We start from the raw sequence: 19,259 nt of genomic DNA, 5'->3' as shown, positions 1-19,259 counted from the left end.
GTTCATTTCTTTGTACGTCAACTATGCAATTAATTTCTCGTTTGAATTGTTTTTAATTTGTCATATCGGGGCCTTTAATATATAGCTGATTATGCGATAAAGGCTTTCTCATTGTTAATGGCTGTAAGGTAATCTATAGTTGTTTTTTGCGTCATTTTCGTCTCTTGTGGAGAGTTTTATATTAGTTTCACACCAATATTAAAGTGCATAAATGCCCCCCCCCCCCCCCCCCCAAAAAAAAAAAATAATAATAAAAAAAATACGAAATATTTTATGATTATTGTTGAACTAGTAATCTAGACTAAAAAATATTTTATTTGTCTTCATAGGTATACAAAAAATGTTGTTGATGTCTTTTTTGGGGTCAAAGATAATGATTAGATTGCCCAGAAAACTTAAAGATAAAGGGGAAAATGAGACTTGAATGACAATTTAACCTATATCTTGAATAAATTAGTATGATGTTTTGAACTTGCAAATGAATGCTAATATTTTGAAAAAGTATTACTTGGGAATGAGTTTTACGAGAGACCCACCTCGCCATCCTTTTCTTACTAAGTTATATTTACTAGATTCAAGGTCAAAGTATTAACTTATTTAACCAATAGTCAATCAACACTACGGTAACCGTTGTGAATTAGAACGCTGTCCGTACGGGTGCACTCGACTTCAATCTTAATTGACTAGGAGTGTCAGTTTTCCTGCGAATGTGAATGGTTTTTCTTCGGGCATCCTGGCTTCATCCACCAATGAAAAATGGCCGCTACGAAACAAAGTAGCGTTAAAACAGAATATCAAAACTTGTTAAGTTGAAGTTATGAATAGAAAAATTGTATGGATACAATCGACAGTTGGTTGATCGTTATGTTTTATTTGTTTTTTTACATACATGTAATGACATATTGCAGATGAGTATATGTTCCAATTGTCGTTACCACAATTCTGCCATTGTTTTTAAGAAACATTGCAGGATTTGTATGCTTATGATCAAATGTACGAATTACAACCGTTAATTATGACTGGTTGTTAATAAAGGCAACGATATGATACCATTGCGATGTTCTGAATTCATAAATCTGTGGTGATAAACAAAGGCTATATAAAGTACCTGAGATTACTCATAGAGAAGCTATGGATTGACAATATACTACTTCATTTTCTGTCAAACAATGTTACACTTTTTGATTGGCAGCATATATGTCGAACAATTTAGTTGATTGATATTCTAAAAAACTGTAAGTATGCCAGACGCAACTGAATTTTGTAAAATATCCCATAAAACGAATATAGTATATGATGCAATCATGTTATTATAGTGTATGATATATTAACCGCATGATATTAATCTTAGTTCGTCTAATAATAGATGTATAAACATTTTCTTAATATCCGTTTTATAGTAGCATGTTTATCATTTGTCGTGAAAAATCATAATATCAAATAGAATTAGAAGATTTAGCTTACAAAGTCCTTATATTTGATTAAAGTAACATTCATCTTAAGCGGAATATTGTTTGAATGTTAGTTAACGTACTAGGTTACGAATACAATGTGTTTGTGAGCCCGTCGCTGTGATCAATGTAAGATTACTCTGGTTAATTCTATCATTATGGAGAGTTGATATGTCTTTTTCTCATGTTTATAATCTTATTAAGAAAATTTAAAATGTGTTATGTAGGTTTTTGTGTTTTTGCGTATGTGTATCTTGTGTGTGTTTGTGGAAGGTGTTGTTACACTTTGTTAAACATTTGTTTTTTTCTTTCGGGATCAACTAATACAGATGCAGATCCGGTGAAAATATGGATGACATCGAGTGATAATACTTTTGCCTCAATCATGAACGCCATATGCATGGTATGTGAAGTGCTATTTATTAAGACATTTGAACGTCTAGTATATAGACCACTTGGTACAATGTACAGTCAATATCTAGTCTAGTCAATATTAAAATATTCAAAAATGAAATACGGTAAAATGAAATAACTTTTTTTAGATAGACATAAGAATATTTTTGTTTTTCCATATCTGTAAATAAAGGCAACAGTAGTGTACCGCTGTTCAAAGTCATAAATCCATGGACAAAAAACAAAATCGGGGTAACAAACTAAAACTGAGGGAAACGCATTAAAAATAAGAGGAGAACAACGACACAACACTACAATGTGACACACACAGAAACGGACCAAGCATCAGACAAAATCCCACGCGAATAACAAATATAACATCAAAACCAAATACATGAATTTGGATTCTAATGCAACAACGTTTGTAACGTTCGTTTTGATTGGATAACGTCACTTTCTTACATAGCATCAATTGACAATTGATGCTATGGGACGTACGCGCAAGCGCAGACGGCATATGATAGATTTTAAATACATGTTTTTACGTTGTTTTCTGTCAGTTTTATTAGAATGGAGATAACAATATTGTATTTTAAGCTCCGACGGCATCAATTTGGGATTTGATGGTCGCAAATACCCGTTTACTGTCTCCGCTAACGCGTCGCCAGTAAACTTAATTTGCGACCATCAAATCCCCAATTGATGCCGTCGGAGCTTAAAATACAATACAGTTATCTCCTAAATAGACAAGTACCGTGACACGTATTATCGCAATGTTAATTTACACTCAAAAATAAAAGAAAACAAACGACGCAACGTTAAAATGTAACACACACAGAAACATATAATATAACAATGGCCATATTCCTGACTTGGTACAGGACATTTTTAAAGAAAACAGTTGAACCTGGTTTTGTGGCATGCCAAACCTCCCTCTTTTATAGCCATGTGAAATATAACATTAAAATGACAACTCAACACCACAGGACTACAATATAAATAAATTGTAAAAGATGCGTTACATGTTCATCTTAGCTTTGCATAGTTTATATAGATACATATAGAAATCAAAATTAAAAACTTAAAACAATCAAATAAATGATTAAAGTGTCCCTGCCTTATGATGTAAGCCCTCGGGAATAAACTACGCAGTTTAATATGGTCAATATTGTCCATTATGTTTGGTCTGGAGCATACTTTTCAATAGGTCTGCAACAGTCCTAAAAAACAACCACTAAGTTCTAGTCTACCAAAGATGAAGTTAACTTGCATTTCTGCTGATAATTTCTCAAGATAACTTGTGAAGCAGTCAACAGGTCTAATCCAAGTTAACTTTTGTACAGGTTAGCACTGAACCAACCAATCTGTGTGTGTAATGGATAGCTTTTGATTTGAATGTCATTGCGTTGCTGGCTACTTTTAATTACTAGAACTATCCCGGTATATTTAAAAAGTTCTACATGTTCTTACAACCATTATGTAGATGGTGGATAGTTTGTCCCTTGGTGTATCATCAGCCCAGTAGTCACAACTATATTGTTTTCACATGAAAAGTTATTGATATGTTTATTGGAAGTAAATACACAAAGTTGTATTATATGTTGGATATTTGAAACATCCAAGTTTCCTTCTTACCTCGCTTAGATTGCCTTTTCTGACACATTTTTGTTTTAGAATTCTTGTTTTATAAGGCCTTTTTAATCGTCTTCATACCTAAATAGTACAAACGATTACTACCAAATTACAGACGCCTGACTGGGGACAAGTACAAACAGAATGTGGCGGGAATAAACTAGTTTGTTGGCACGAGTCCTTCCTTAAATTTGAAAAGAGGTGTAATAATACAACATAAGAACAAACAATATAAATCGGTTGCAAATAGGCGTATCTCAGTTTAATTATTTGAAATGCTTTCAGTCAACCATTGTGGTTCGCATGTTGATGACACAATGTCGTTAACATGTTTCATTATTAACCCAGCGGCAGCGCAGTCCTTCTCTTCGGCATAGTGCCTTCTTGGCAAGGCAGATGGTACCATCATTTGTATTGAAAGGGTCATATTTGCAATCTTCTGATTTTGGACCAATTTTCTGAAAACAAAAAGCTTATAGTTAACTGTGGTTGTGTACGATATGCTCCAATTTGGTATAATATTACCTATTGCAGATACGATGGATATGCTTGTTGTGCAAAACAATATATTCTGCGAGTTACGTATAACATGCGTGTTGACAACAATTGTTAAAATGAAGTGTATCCCATAATTATTGTAACTTTTGATGAAACAACATGTACAGCTACTGAACCACTCAAGTTTCCCGTTTTTCCGTTTTCGCTCCGTTTTTCATTCATTCCGTTTGCGTGTTTCGTTCATTCCGTTTACGTGTCATTCATTCCATTCATTTCGTTCATTCCATTCCGTGTTCCATTCCGTGTTCCATTCCGTTTATACACGACATAGCATTATAACAAGCGTGTTGTTCGGTAAATTGTGAAGCTAATCATTTCGTTTTAGAACGTTTACAGCGTGTGTGAACGATTATATCATTCTAAAACGAAAGGTAATTGAGTTCGTTTCACAGATAAATTTCGTATTTTATAATCACATCATCACATGTATTTTTCTTTATTAAAAAAAGAACGACAATCACCACATGATGGTCACTGGCTCAGGTCTGAATAGACCGTCTTTTTTAATTAAATGATGTGAAATTTTGTTAAAACTTTTTTGTTCGCAGTATAGTCATTAAAAACTTGTTGAGACATGGAAATATTATATTTTACTTTCATGCTGTGATTAAATGTATTCACAGGTTCATTATTTATTTTTTGTAAAAAGGATGTTTCAGAATATCCCTGTATTAAAGTGTACTCTACACATGGCTTACTGGATATACCGAGTTGCAAATATCTACATGTAACTAATTGCTTACTGGATATACCGAGTTGAAAATATCTACATGTAACTAATTTACAATAAAACGAATGCAGAAAATTGTAGTACGGTAGTTTGTAGATAGTCTTCTTTCTATTTTAAATGATTAAAAGTAAATGCTGAATAAAATGTATCTACGATTGCTTAAAACATAGGGACAATATTTCAGTAAGTCTGTGTTTCATTTAATTTGATTTAACAAGCTAGATTTATATTTTTTTTAATACAGCTACTGTAATCTTAGTATTATAGGAACATATTTAAAGATTTGCATATCATAAATACAATGAAATATCATGCATATGAAACATGTATATGCAGCCTTGTGTTTAAGTTTAGTGGACTATTGACAATAACATATTTCTGTAAAGCTAAAAAGACATTTTATTGCAACAATTGGGTATTAATTAAAGTGTTGACAACGTTTTCGATGATTTCATACATTTTTTAATTAATCCAAATAACCAGCGGGCGTACTCTGCAGGACATCTTTTGAAAACTTGCCAGACATTTCACACTTAGCTTAGTTGTTTAACAGATAATTATTATACTGCCAATCATTAAATGGAACTCTTTTTTTTGTTATTTTTAGCAAATGAGACTAATAAAGATATTTATATATTTACATTGATCTTGATTTGTTTTGGTGTTCTTTTTTTATATATGTGTTGTGCAAAAAAAAAAACCCATTACCAGTTGTCGATTTATTCATTGACAGTTGCTTTTTCAGATAGTGAAATCGTTAATAAAAACAGTCACGTACTTTGACGTTTAAAATTAATTTGAATAAGCATAGCATACTTATATAGATACATGTATGTAAGTTTTACACTATTAATTTTGAGGCCCTTTATAGCTTGTTGTTCGGTGTGAACCAAGGCTCCGTGTTGAAGGCCGTACTTTGACCTATAATGGTTTACTTTTTTTAAACTGTTATTTGGATGGAGAGTTGTCTCATTGGCACTCACACCACATCTTCCTATATATATCTAAGGGCTGTATAGCCAGTCACGGTCTTTGAAAACTTCCATCATCATCATCAATGGCTTTTTTTTGGGGGGGGGGGTAAATTATAGATTATGATGATATTTCTAAAAACTTGTGATCTTTTTACAAATTTCCATAAACTAGAAATTAATAGTCAGCCCTAAACGTTGCCGATGAGAGCATTTTAGAAAACCATAAATAATATAGTGTAGATATTTCAGCTTTGTCTTAAAATTTGCAATAAAAAAGTACCTTCAAATATTGAATCAAAACTCTTTTGAAACAAAGAAATTTGTCCTGGGAGCTTATTCTCGAAGCATCCGTTAGCTAACGGACCCGTTAATATCTCCGTTAAGTTTCCGCTAATTTTAATTCGTATTCACAAAGCCTCCGTTAATTAACGCACACGTTAACGTCTCCGTTAAGTGTTGCGTTAAACCCGATAATTAACGGGTATGTTGACGTACCCGTTAAACGGGCACTTTTTACAGTATTTTGTATATGAATTGGAATTTTACAATATAACTTAACACATGGTATGGGTAAAATCTCTTTGTTCTTACTGTGCTATAATCTGGATAATGTACAGCAAAGGTGTGCATTAACTACCTCAGATATACTGCACAGTTCAAATCTATTTTTACCTTTAGGGGCGGTTCCTAGATTTTAAAAAGGGCGTTATTTCTATCAAATTAAAAAAATATATCACCGAGCGTAGCGAGACTAAAAACAATATTGACGATTTTAAAGCAAAACACGATAATTTGTCCAATCCTAGGGTGAACGACATGTTCGTCCCCTGCCCCGAATCCGCCATCTGCCTTGAAATTACGACAGAACTGAACTTTGTACAAACATCGTAGTTTCAGCATAGGAAAAAAGAAAGGTTTCTCATTTCTTTTTTTCATCTTAGCTTGAACATAAAATGTTTCAGTATTATATTTTGCGTACAACATAAATCTTAAATCTATTCAGTGTTTTAAAGTCAGAAAGAAAGTTAAAACAATTTTTGGTAACTTCCGCCAAAAAAGAAATGTAACTAAGAATATCCGAATAAAAGAAATCTGATTTGGACTAGTTTTCAATTCAATGGAATTTATAACGACTTCTTGAATATCTATTCCCCATATTTTTTGATCGAATTTAAAGGGGGTCATATTTAAGTTTGTTTTAAAACAGGGAGATTAGCTAGAGATCAATCAGACTTCATTTAGATGGACGTGTCTGTAGATACAAAGAAATTTGGGGGAGGGGGAGTAAAAGATTGGAAAGAGAAACGTATTTTCCGTTTATTCAACATTTAAAATTTTAAATATAACATCTAATTCTTCCTCGGTTTATCTTTCTCTATTAAGCATATCATTGGTGGAAAATAATTCAAAAGCAATTAATCTAAACTCAATAAACCTTTTAGTTATGATTTTTTTTTCAAACAACGATTTGAAAGTACTCAATTTGTCAAAGTCTTAATCGTCATTTATTTTTTAAAAAATGGGAATAGATTTAATAGAAACATTTTTAAAAAATTTACCATTAAATTGCAATTTTACAATAAGTCTAAACCTAAAAAAAAGTTATCAATTGAAAACTTACCAATGAAAAAGTCGTATTTCCCCCTTTCTTTACCCTACAATAAACTTTCCTAGGATCCGTGGATTGCGGAATATCGTCCACATCCAAAACGTTCACGTAAATTAATGACGTCATGTGTTAAAACAGTTATTGGCCAATCAAATCGGTAAATAGAATTTAATCTGCACGCGCTCATGTTGTATAAAGAATATTTTTTTCCGTGTTCTATTCCGTTTATGCACGACATAGAATTTTCCTTTCCTAATCAATTTTACTCATGACTTTGAAATGTAATGTGAAATTTTACAACAAATCATCTACAAAATTGTACTTTAGTGTCAGTAAGGACAAAAAGTCATATTTAGTGTAAAGTACAAAGTCCCAAAAATGTAGTTAGAGTTATGAATTTTCGTTAATTCATATGTATCACATTTTATAAGAAATATTAACATTAAACCGGGATAAAAAAAAATCTCAATTATACTAAGAAAAGAATATTCAATGAATATTATTCAATATGCTTCGTCGCAAATTCGTGTAAAACCTTAGACAAATAGTACAGTTGCATTTTATCGACTGGTCAGTGTTCAGAACTTATAATAACAAATAGTTATAGCGTATTAAGGACAAGAAAACGAATAAAAAGCTATGTTTCGCAAGAAACAAATATCCACCAGAGACAAAATGACTTATAGATGTTAAACTGGTCCGCCGTTCCATCTATACATGTAGCTTTGCACTTCGAGGTGAACACAACAGGGGTCCAGTTTGTATAGATGTGAATTATTAAAGGTCACCGTCTCAAAATCCTATGCACGTTTGAGTTTCAATCCCGTGATAATTACAAGGGTACATCAAAGTGACATATAATTATTATTCGTTAATTTTATATACTCAGAATGAATAGCTTGATCGTTTATACAGAGAATAACATAAGTTTAAAATGAAAAAAAATATTTGGTATGATTGCAAACTAGGCAACTATTAACCAGAGTAGATGACAGATGAAAGCAATCATAAGTAACCTATAGAAAATCCATACCGAATAGTAAGCTCTAAGAAGGTTCCGAAACAAAACAATTCAAACCAGGAAATAAGTAATCCTGTTGCTGTAAAGACTTTATAACAGTTGTGTTTATGAATGAAATGGTTAAAGAAAGCATCAATCTGTCGATTGCTTTCTTTTGCTTACTGCGCTACATCGATGAGTGTCAATTTCATTTTTTGCGAAAACAGGAATATTTTGTTAAAAAGAAAAAACAACCTAAACATCAGAGATACATTTAATTTCAGTTCTGTTCCTGTATCAATTCGCAGTTTTTCTTAAATATTTTTTTCTTATATGCGAAGGGATTCAGTGCCTTCAGTTAGGTTTAGTATCATATAACCGAACTTTTAATTATAATATAATATACTAATAGGAACTAATAAATTATTCGGTCCAAGGCCTGATTGATGAAAGGGAATTATCGACAACACAAAATGCAGGAAATAGTTGTGTACAAGAATTGAACCACGCTGAAGTACATCCTTTATTCATAGTTCATTATCTATGAACTAATCAAATGGTCGCCTAGTTACAGTAACTGAAAGTAGAAAAGGGTATAAATTTGCATCTGCATGGATAGTAAGATTGTACAAGTAAAAAGTAAAACGCTGAGTATTCCACATGCCTTAGGTGTTAATTGACTTCTTAATTTATGACTACATACGATACAGTTACAGGGAATGTAATGACGTTGCTAACGTAAAATGTTATTTTCGCGACGTCAAACTCTGACATATCGGGAAAAGATGCATTTTTCGACTGATTTTTATCATTCAAACTGATTTAATTTGAAAACGAGTGCATGGACCCCTTATTTTTTAAAACAGCAATTTGTTTCATTTTGCAAAGAGATTATGTGACCCAAAACTGTAAATAGCGCATTTTTTTTTTTAATTATGATAAACATGCAGCAAAAAATGACGTTTTTTCCTCTTCATGAACATTTGATAAATATAGAGTTATTTTGGAATAAAAATTGCATAATTTTTAATGATACTTATAGAATACAGAAATTACCGATTACATGTATTTAACAAAAACCATTTTGTGTTTATCTTTTGAAACAAAAAAGTTATGTCTTTCTTTCGAAAAAGAAAATACGGACACAAATCTGAATTTTGAGCAAATATACAAAATTTCGAACTCATTTTACTCAAAAAGTAGCACATGAAGGTATATTTTTTATTACATATTTGATTTAATTAATGAGGTAAAAAACAGCCTATATGCAAATTTTCATCAACTTGTAAATACAGGTTCAATACTGTATCGTATGCCCTTAAGGTTTCTCGATATAATGTCATTTTTATAATTTTGAAATATGTTGTAGGCCTTGGCGAGTTATAAAATAAAACACAAAATAAAACATAGGTCACCGTGCTTGTTTTCGAAAAAATTGAGGCTAAAAATTGGGGATGTGTGCAATTTTGTAATAAAATTATGCAATGTTATAAAATTTTTGGAGCAGATATTCTTCGTCATAAATTATAAAGATGGGGTTCAATCTGAAGCTGTGATAAGTGGCAATAAGTACAAAAATAAATCACTACACGAATAACTATAAAACTATTCAAGTCCTGCTTGACATTGCGGACCAGATGCTCAAAGTGGTATTTTTCTAAACCTAAAAAAATGGGAAAAAAACTGTTTCTGAAAATGTCATTTTTATAATTTTTCTGCATAAACTGCATTTTGTCATGCTTTTTCCAAATCTCAAATAAAAAATATAGGTCACTGTGCTGGATTTCATAATAATCGCGATTTATCCTAAAAAATTGCGCCACCCTTTGTAACCTCAACGTTAGCGCTAAAGTGCACGACGTCGCTGGCAGACAATTTCAACGTAATCGCTTCAAATTACCGGCGACATTTTTCAGATGTATAAATATTGCTTGTAAAGTACTATCTATAAATTGGTAATATTGTTTTCGGAAGTAAAATCATGTGAATAACAAATATCTCTCTGTGTGTGTGGTCTAAGTGAAAAACATCTCAAGAAAAGTTATTACGGGCTGTTGATAATTTTTACGGCTTTCAAAAATTAAAGACTCGGCAATTTAGAACATGACATACAGGTACATTTACTGTACACACTCGTATATTATTTCATACTGTATGATGACCTCAAGATGTTGTTCTTTGATTTTTTTGTTTGGTTGGCTGCTGTTTCATCACACATGCATGTACTCCTTAATATCCTTTAATTCACGTTTTTATCACTGAGAAAATCCGTTTTTGTTGATACGAATTTTAAAAGTTAGCGTCGTTTGGACAGTAATCAAATTTGACGCGCATTGCAATTTGAATTAGAATTTACGTCAGGACGTAAAACATTTCGAATGCTCATTGCTAAAGACCGTACGGTGACCTATAGTTGTTAATTACTGTGTCATGTTTGTCTCTTGTTGAGAGTTGTCTAATTGGCAATTATACCACATCTTCTGTTTTATGTGGTCAGAAAACAGAAGCAAAATCTTACAAAGGAGAATCTTCAATTTGCTAATGGATGCTTTTGTCCAGACAGAGAAACTATAATTTTGAAATTTTTGATTTGGCAAAAAACCGATTGAATTAATAGCGAGAGGACTGGATATATTACAATTAATTGCGATTAAAATCATTCTCTCATAGCGTAATTTTATTGGTAAATAACTATATATTTTTTTTCACCACATCGCGTACATAAATTAACGCATGTCCAGTCCCCTGTCTGTCCTTCCGGACTTCTGGTTAATTAGATTTTTCAAGTGTACAGTTCTTGCCAACTTTCTATAAAACTGATATCGTATGGACACGTTCGAAAATCAGTGCATATCAACTATTCTTTAAAAGAGTTATGCTATTTGGAAATATTAATTATATTGAAAAATGCATTGTATTTTCTGTCATTCCGTCATTTCTCTAATATATCAATAAAAAAAAAAATTAAAGAAAAAAATAAACAGCTGCGCTTCGAGCGCATGATACGCCCTTCGTCTTATGAAAAAAAAAAAAAAAAAAAAACATAAGATATGTTTTTAAAATAACACGGGGGTTGTACGGGAAGTCATGCTAGGTGTATCCTGACTCAATCATTATTCTTGCTCAATAGGAAGTTTATATATCACAACATGTTTATATGATCCCCAAATTGAAGCTCAATGAAAATTCAAGAACTCAAAAATGAATTAAAGAATCATCACGAAAAAGTATACAGATCTTAAGAATAATTTAACTAAAAAGTATGTGAAGTTTTATGCAATAATTATAGATAGTTTCTGAGTTTTTTTCTCCCCACCCCCTTTTTGTCATAAACTCAATAACTCTAAAATCAAATTCTGAATCATTCTTAAAAGTATATACAAATTCTTCAGAATTATATAACTAAGAAGTGTGTAAAGTTTTGAGCAATAGTCATAAAACGTTTTCTAGATACAGCACGAACTATAAAAAAAACTGTTCTAGTTTCAAAGTCCTGTAACTCATAAAGTTCACCAAAAATGATACAGATCGTTTGACCATCATGACTGAAAAAACAACCATGTTCAGTTTAATGATAATATGCTGTACCATATTTACGACGGACAGACGGACGTGGGCATTTTTATACCATCTTACGTCCCGTCAAAATTTTTACGGGTGTATAAACATATTGTTTGCTATTGCCTTTTCTTAGATAAACTACGTGCAACGTGGAGGAAATAGAAACTTTGTTCTTTTATAAAAGTTGTATCATTGTTTGTATTAGCGGCATACCATTATTTTTTTTAACATACATAAATTGAATAAATTGTTCAGAAAGGAAATTGACTTCTTCGTGTACATACATTTTCGATATTAGTTTTAAAATATAAAAAATTCATTGGTTTTCTGTGCTGTAATAAAAAATCGGACACGGACCAAATCGTGGATGATGAATGATAATAAAATTTTAATTGACATGCATGATATTAGTAACACCAAAAGGGTCAGTCGTCTTGAGATTGCTCACTATACGATATTTGTTAACAGTAATGTGTTTTATTTCGTATTATGTTATTAGACTGTTATCCTGGTAGAATCAAATGCAAGTTGACTAATATAAATGGCGTAGAAATTAGCATGCGGGAGAAACAGAAATTGGAGCATGGAAATTCCACATTACATTTCTTATTACGGAAAATGACACGCATAATACGTCCCGCAAAGGTGACCGTTTTGCGGGAATTCAAGCGCTTAACTTCGCGCCAAGAGTTAACTCCCTTGAAACTGTATCTTCCCGTAAAGTGGACAACCTTAGCGTGAATACAAGTACTTCTTCGTGACAATTACAGCTAATTTCTTTATTCATGCAGGGTAAGACTTTGGTAAGTTTGATTGCTTTGTTTGTATATTGACAATTAGAATTGGGATAACTTTCAATCAAATTTTAATATAACATATACTTGTTTTAATAATACCTGTCTATATTGTTTGCAGAAGTCGATCTTTATAATAGTGCTTAAACTAACGTTAATACAAACAAAGCAAGCAATCCAACTGAAGTTTTACTCTACAAGCATTAGGAAATTAGCTGTAATGGTACAATTAAAGCCAGGAGCATTTGAGATCGTAAATAAGTTACAGCAACCTAAAACACAGCCGTAGTCCGTTTTAAAATCGTTTAATGTGTCATTTTAAATAACGTTGTCTTGTCAATATAATTTTTATTTCTTTTATTTAAATGATTCTCATATTGCTTGTTCATGTGAACTTAAACACTTAATCGGGAGAGTGTGTGTCCATGTCTGCATGGTCACTGGTTATCAATCGTAATCCTCAACAATTAAGTGAACTTTCGGGAATTATCGCGTGATTTAATAGCTCGGATTTTTAGATTAGATATGCGCCGTTAAATGTGAAACTGATCTTACTAGGATCATTTTTAGAATAAAAGTGCCTTAACCTTTGTTAAGTTATCGCATGCACGTGAGTAACTTTCTTAAAAAGTACATGATTTCGCCTTCGCAGCTTTTTAGTAATCACTATACTGCATATAAGATATATACATGTACCCTCCCCCCCCCCCGAAATAAAAAAGAACAAACAAAAAACAACAACCAACCAGTACATCATTAGAACCCCAATTTATTCATCGTGGAAATATTGCGCTTAAAAAGAGGGACAAAAGATGGCAGATATCAGAGGGACATTCAAACTCATTTATTTTCTTTGGTTACATCTTCTGACATCAGACTCGAACTTCTCTTGAACTGAATTTTAATGTGCGTATTGTTATGCGTTTACTTTTCTACATTGGTTAGAGGTATAGGGGGAGGGTTGAGATGTCACAAACATGTTTAACCCCGCCGCATTTTTGCGCCTGTCCCAAGTCAGGAGCCTCTGGCCTTTGTTAGTCTTGTATTATTTTAATTTTAGTTTCTTGTGTACAATTTGGAAATTAGTATGGCGTTCATTATCACTGGACTAGTATATATTTGTGTAGGGGCCAGCTGAAGGACGCCTCCGGGTGCGGGAATTTCTCGCTACATTGAAGACCTGTTGGTGACCTTCTGCTGTTGTTTTTTTTCTATGGTCGGGTTGTTGTCTCTTTGACACATTCCCCATTTCCATTCTCAATTTTATCATAAATCGAAAATAAACTGGCATCGCCATGGATAATAAAGAAATAGATAAACAGACAAAAAATAGTTCACAGAACAAAACATAGAAAACAAGGACTGAGCAACACAAACCCCACCAAAAACTTGGGTGATCTCAAGTGTTCCGGAAGGGAAAGCATATCCTGTTCCACATGTGGCACCCGTTGTGTTCTCATATTACCCATAATACCAATTTGATTTGATAGCTTTGTTTTAATTTCTGTTTCAGACGCGAACTAATCAGTTTTTGGTTAAAATGCGCACCAATGATTTTTTTTTACAAACATGTTTTTGAGGAGAATAAAATTATTAACCCGTATGTGTAAATTCTTAAAACATAGGAAACATATAGACAATAACTGTTTAGTGTCTTTAAATATCAGCTGTATGTGTACGAGGCTAAGACACCGGTGTAATGCGAGCTTTAGCGAGCTAATACTCCTGTTTCGAGCCGAGTACAAATACAGCTTAACATTTAATGACACTAAACAGTTATTGTCTTTATCCTGCGTTTAATTCTGTATTTTGTTCGTGTTTTGAAAGACACAAAACTTCACATTTTTTTGCATTTATTTTCGATTTGAAAACACTTGCGTCCCGCATAGTAATAAAAAAATCACAAATTCAGCTGAAGACGGGTTGAAAAAAAAAAAGAATCTCGAATGGTCAACAATAATACATCGCTTAAGGTAAATTATTGTTTATTTTAACATAATAACTAATTTCAGATCTAGATCTAGGTGAGGGCGTGCAAGTATTATAATTTCACCGAGGAGAGCAAAACGAAACACACTGCAATATTTGTTTATGCCAAAAAAAAAAACAAAAAAAAAAAAAACGATACCTCCTGCTTTTAATTTAATCCTTTAAAAGTAACAACATTGTATATAGTAATGCAAGAATATAAGGATGTAGAAGTGTACCATCTTTCAATGTATTTTGTCCTTCTGTATATACTACGTTACAGTAAAGGATTTTTTTCTCTCAAAATGTATGCCCTCAAAATATTTCTTTATTGTTCAGTAGCTGTCAAAATTCTTATTCTATTTTGATGGACACATTTTAGTATTGTATTTTTTCGTTATAACTACTTTTTCGTCCGGAATATAAGTGAAATACTTGCCACTGTACGTTAAGAAAACTAAAAATCAATTCACAAAGCTATCATAAATTATAAAATAAGAAGAATATATGCTAATTTGTTGCTATTATAAGTATTTTTTCGAAGTTATATGTTTTAATATAAATTTTGAATAAGTACCTGTGTGTCGTAAGTATAACAGTGTCGTTCAAATTTTATGCAGTAGGGGTTACGGGGTTAGGACCAACTTTTTTTTAACGATCAATGCCTTTGAATGTGGTAATATGATTGGAACTTCAATTTATCCTGAGTTCGAACCCACCTTTTAAAAAAATGCTGGATCCGCCCATGAATATTTCCTAATTTCATCATAGGAACTTGTATTTAACAAGACTATCCTTGAATTATCCTGGATTTCAAACTTAACATGACGTAAAATTGAGAATGGAAATGAGGAATGTGTCAAAGAGACAACAACCCGACTAAAGAGTCGAAAACAGCCGAAAGCCACCAATGGGTCTTCAGCACATAGAGAAAATCCCTCACCCGGAGACGTGCTTAAGTGCCTCTAAACAAAAATATGTACTAGTTCAGTGACCTTGGACACCAAGCTTAATCCGAAAATTATAAATAAACATATCAAAATTTAGGCAATTAATAAGTTTGCTATAACAATTTTGCCAACGATTAAATCTATCTGAAACAAGTGTACAACAATTAGCAATTTTCTGATTTATTACTAAAAAAAATCGTAAATCATCGATGATAAACGTGATTAAACTGTTACATTATCACGATTTTATTTTGACTGTTCAAACAACAGAAAAGTTCCCGATTGTGAAGTAGATAACGACTTGTTATTTTTCAACCCAGATGTGAAACTTCAAAGAGTGAAGGTGTGATAGACGGATGCTAAAAATCAACATGTAAATTATATGGACGAGTAATAAAAAGGTGTTACATGTATGAAGTTATTCTGGAAACTGTTATCAATTAGCGAGATTCCGATCAAAGCTTTGTATTTGCAATCTTCGAACGCAAAAAAAAAAAGGCAAAAATAAAGAGTGATATTATAAATGTAAAAGTTCAAAAAGTTTATTTTAACATATTTCTATTTCCAAGCCAATGGTCACTTACTCACATTTAACATAAAAAAAAATATGTTTTAATTATTTCTTAACAATATATTGTTTTTAATATTTGGTCTTTATTCTACTTTTCAAGACATTTCCAATATTTGCATATATAATTATATATATATTTTTTTTAGATATTCAAGGCAGTTTTATTTCTTTTTCAATAACTTTTAGAATGATTCCCTTCTCTTATTTCTAGTTAATTTTCTGTATTTTATAAACGTCTTTTTTTATGTGCGTTAGATATATTTTCGAATTAAATCAACCGTTTAATTGTGTTGAGTCATTTAGGTAAACAGAAAACACAATATAATAAATGATTATTTTCTTCACTGAATATTCTTGCTACATTATGTAAGTATATTTGTGAGCGTAATTCGTCCTGAACATTCATGATATATATGTGCCACTGGACTTCAAGAAACGAACAACCAATCATTACTAGCTAGTGTTTGCACTTGAATAAAAAATAAAAACAAATACACTGTACATGCATATGATAGCGGACTATGCGTGCACTTACAGATAACTTGACTGACTTTGGCAGTACTAGGTTATTTTGAAAAGGGTTAAATATACGGATCATACGCTAATGTAAAAGACGGGAAATGATTACACTAAAGTCATCGAAAAAAATGTTTTCCCTCCGTGAAACGAAATAAGAATATTTTGTATCTATTTTTTGGAAAAACTTAATGGGCGTTAGTTTTAAAATAATTTACAAACACGAATAGGGTCGTTCATTTCTTTAATAAAGAACATTATGCAAATAGTTTGACGTGGATAACGAAAAAGATTGACACACACACACATGTTTTGACAGCATAATATAATATATTCTATTTATTTTAACCAGGGATAGCGACTGCCACTAAATTATGTTTCTGAGATACTCCTTAAATTTTCACGTCTTTTACGATGTACATCTCACAAACTTATATGAAAATAAGTAGAAAAAAATGACAACTTTAATAATAAATATGAATAATAAAATAAAGAATGTTTCCATCCTATTTTTTAAGAAGAGAAGGTATTTTGATATTTAAATTGATCTTGTTTGCCTTTCATAATTTAAATATTTTTTTTTATTTTACTATTTATCTGTTCATTTCAGAGCTATCATTTTTATTTTAAATGCAATATCGAAGTAATGTAATGAATTCTATTCATAAATAAACAATGAGTAGTACACTATACCGATTAACTTTTGGTATATTTATTCGTTTCATTTGGAAATTTGAAAACTAGCATAATCGCCAAACAACCAATCAGGTGAAATAGTATCGTTTACGAACGAAACAATGTTTGTTTACACGGAATATATTGATCGTTTCGTTCGTTTCGTTCACACACGCGGAAAAACACGAGTTGACTTAATAACACGAAATGAGTGGAGATACACGAGATACACGATTCTGACTGATTTAACTCGTTCGTTCTCATTTCATTCCATTCGCGTGTTCGTTCCGTGTTCGTTCCGTGTAAGAGGGAACGTTGAGTGGTTTAGTAGCTGTACGATATCATGTTTCAATGAAATGAGTTTCAAGGTATACAATAATGACCTGCGTATTCTTTTCCCTCATTGACATACATAACTACAGATTACTAAACATATTTAATCCATGTGTTGTTGTAAACATTGTTTTATTCATGCATTTCTATATTGTCCATTTATATTGTAAGTGGACAAATGTTTGTTATGTTTAAATATGTAGCTATATTCATCAATGAGTTCTTTTACACATTAAACATGAGCTGTTGGGCGTTGTTATACATAATCCCTTGATGCTTACCTCCTATGTTTAAAACACTGAAATGGATTTTAGCAATTATTGAATAATTCAGGTGCAAAAATAATTACTGTTAGCAAAATTGTACGATGTATTTTTTAGGGTTATTTCATACGATGACAATGTTTCTGTATGCACTAGTTACGAAAGGTTATTGAGCTTTAAAACGGAATTAGTTGAAACATACTACATTCCTCAGTAAAAGACATAAATATCGTCCCACGTAAATTATCAATTGGAATGATTGTCTGAATATCATTCACGACTCACTCCGTAAATACTGTTTAAAATAGGTGAAACTGGAAAAAGCTTACAAAAATCTTTGAAATCTTTTTTAACTCCGTTATGGAGATAGTTGATATTGGAATACAACATTTTAAAGAACATTTTACTCTTAACAATAATCATAAAAACCCTATTTCACGTATCAAACATAAACTAAAAGAACTAGCTAAGGAATTTGTTTTTGTCCCGGCTGATAAAGCAGCTAATAATATCATTATTGTTTGTCGTAAATTTTATATTGAGGTTCTACAAAAGGAAATCACGAATTCACCAACATTCCAACTGACTTCATTCTAGAAAACGACATCTGTAACAAACACAAACTTTTAGCTACTTCTTTACAAGCAGAACCAAATACAATGAAAGTCCCAACTATGAACTGGCTTCCGAAGCTACACAAAAAACAAATATAGATTTATTTCATCTTCAAGCCATTGTTCCACTACTTAATTGTCTATTCTACTTACTAGTACACTTGGTACAATAAGAAAAAACTGATAATAGATTGTTCAAATAAAGCCTTTAAAAATAGTGGAATTAATTACTTTTGGAGTGTCAAAAACGCGTTGGAAGTACTTGATAAATTGCATGCATATATTGGTGATTTTGAATCTGTTCAAAGTTTTGATTTTTCTACCCTATATACCACTTTGCCTCATATTCTTAGTAAGAAAAAAATCACATCCCAAATTAAAAAAAGGTCAGAATGTTCAAACTCTTTTAATAATTTTTTAGTAGCAATAAACAAAAGAACTATGTCATTTGGACATGCTTTATTACTGTATATGCGCTTGAATTTTTACTTGATAACATCTTTGTTCGCTTTGGAGATTCCGTATATCGTCAAGTTATTGAAATTCCAATGGGAACTAACTGTGCACCACTTATTGCGGACCTGTTTTTGTATTGTTATTAGTTACAATTCATGACTAAAATTAGCAAAGACCCATCGAAACGACATTTGATACAAAAGTTTAACAA

The sequence above is a fragment of the Mytilus galloprovincialis genome, chromosome 5 (genome assembly GCF_965363235.1).
Source record: "Mytilus galloprovincialis chromosome 5, xbMytGall1.hap1.1, whole genome shotgun sequence".
Taxonomy (NCBI): Eukaryota; Metazoa; Mollusca; class Bivalvia; order Mytilida; family Mytilidae; genus Mytilus; species Mytilus galloprovincialis.
The sequence above is the reverse complement of the archived record's forward strand: the minus strand, read 5'-3'. Positions refer to the sequence as shown.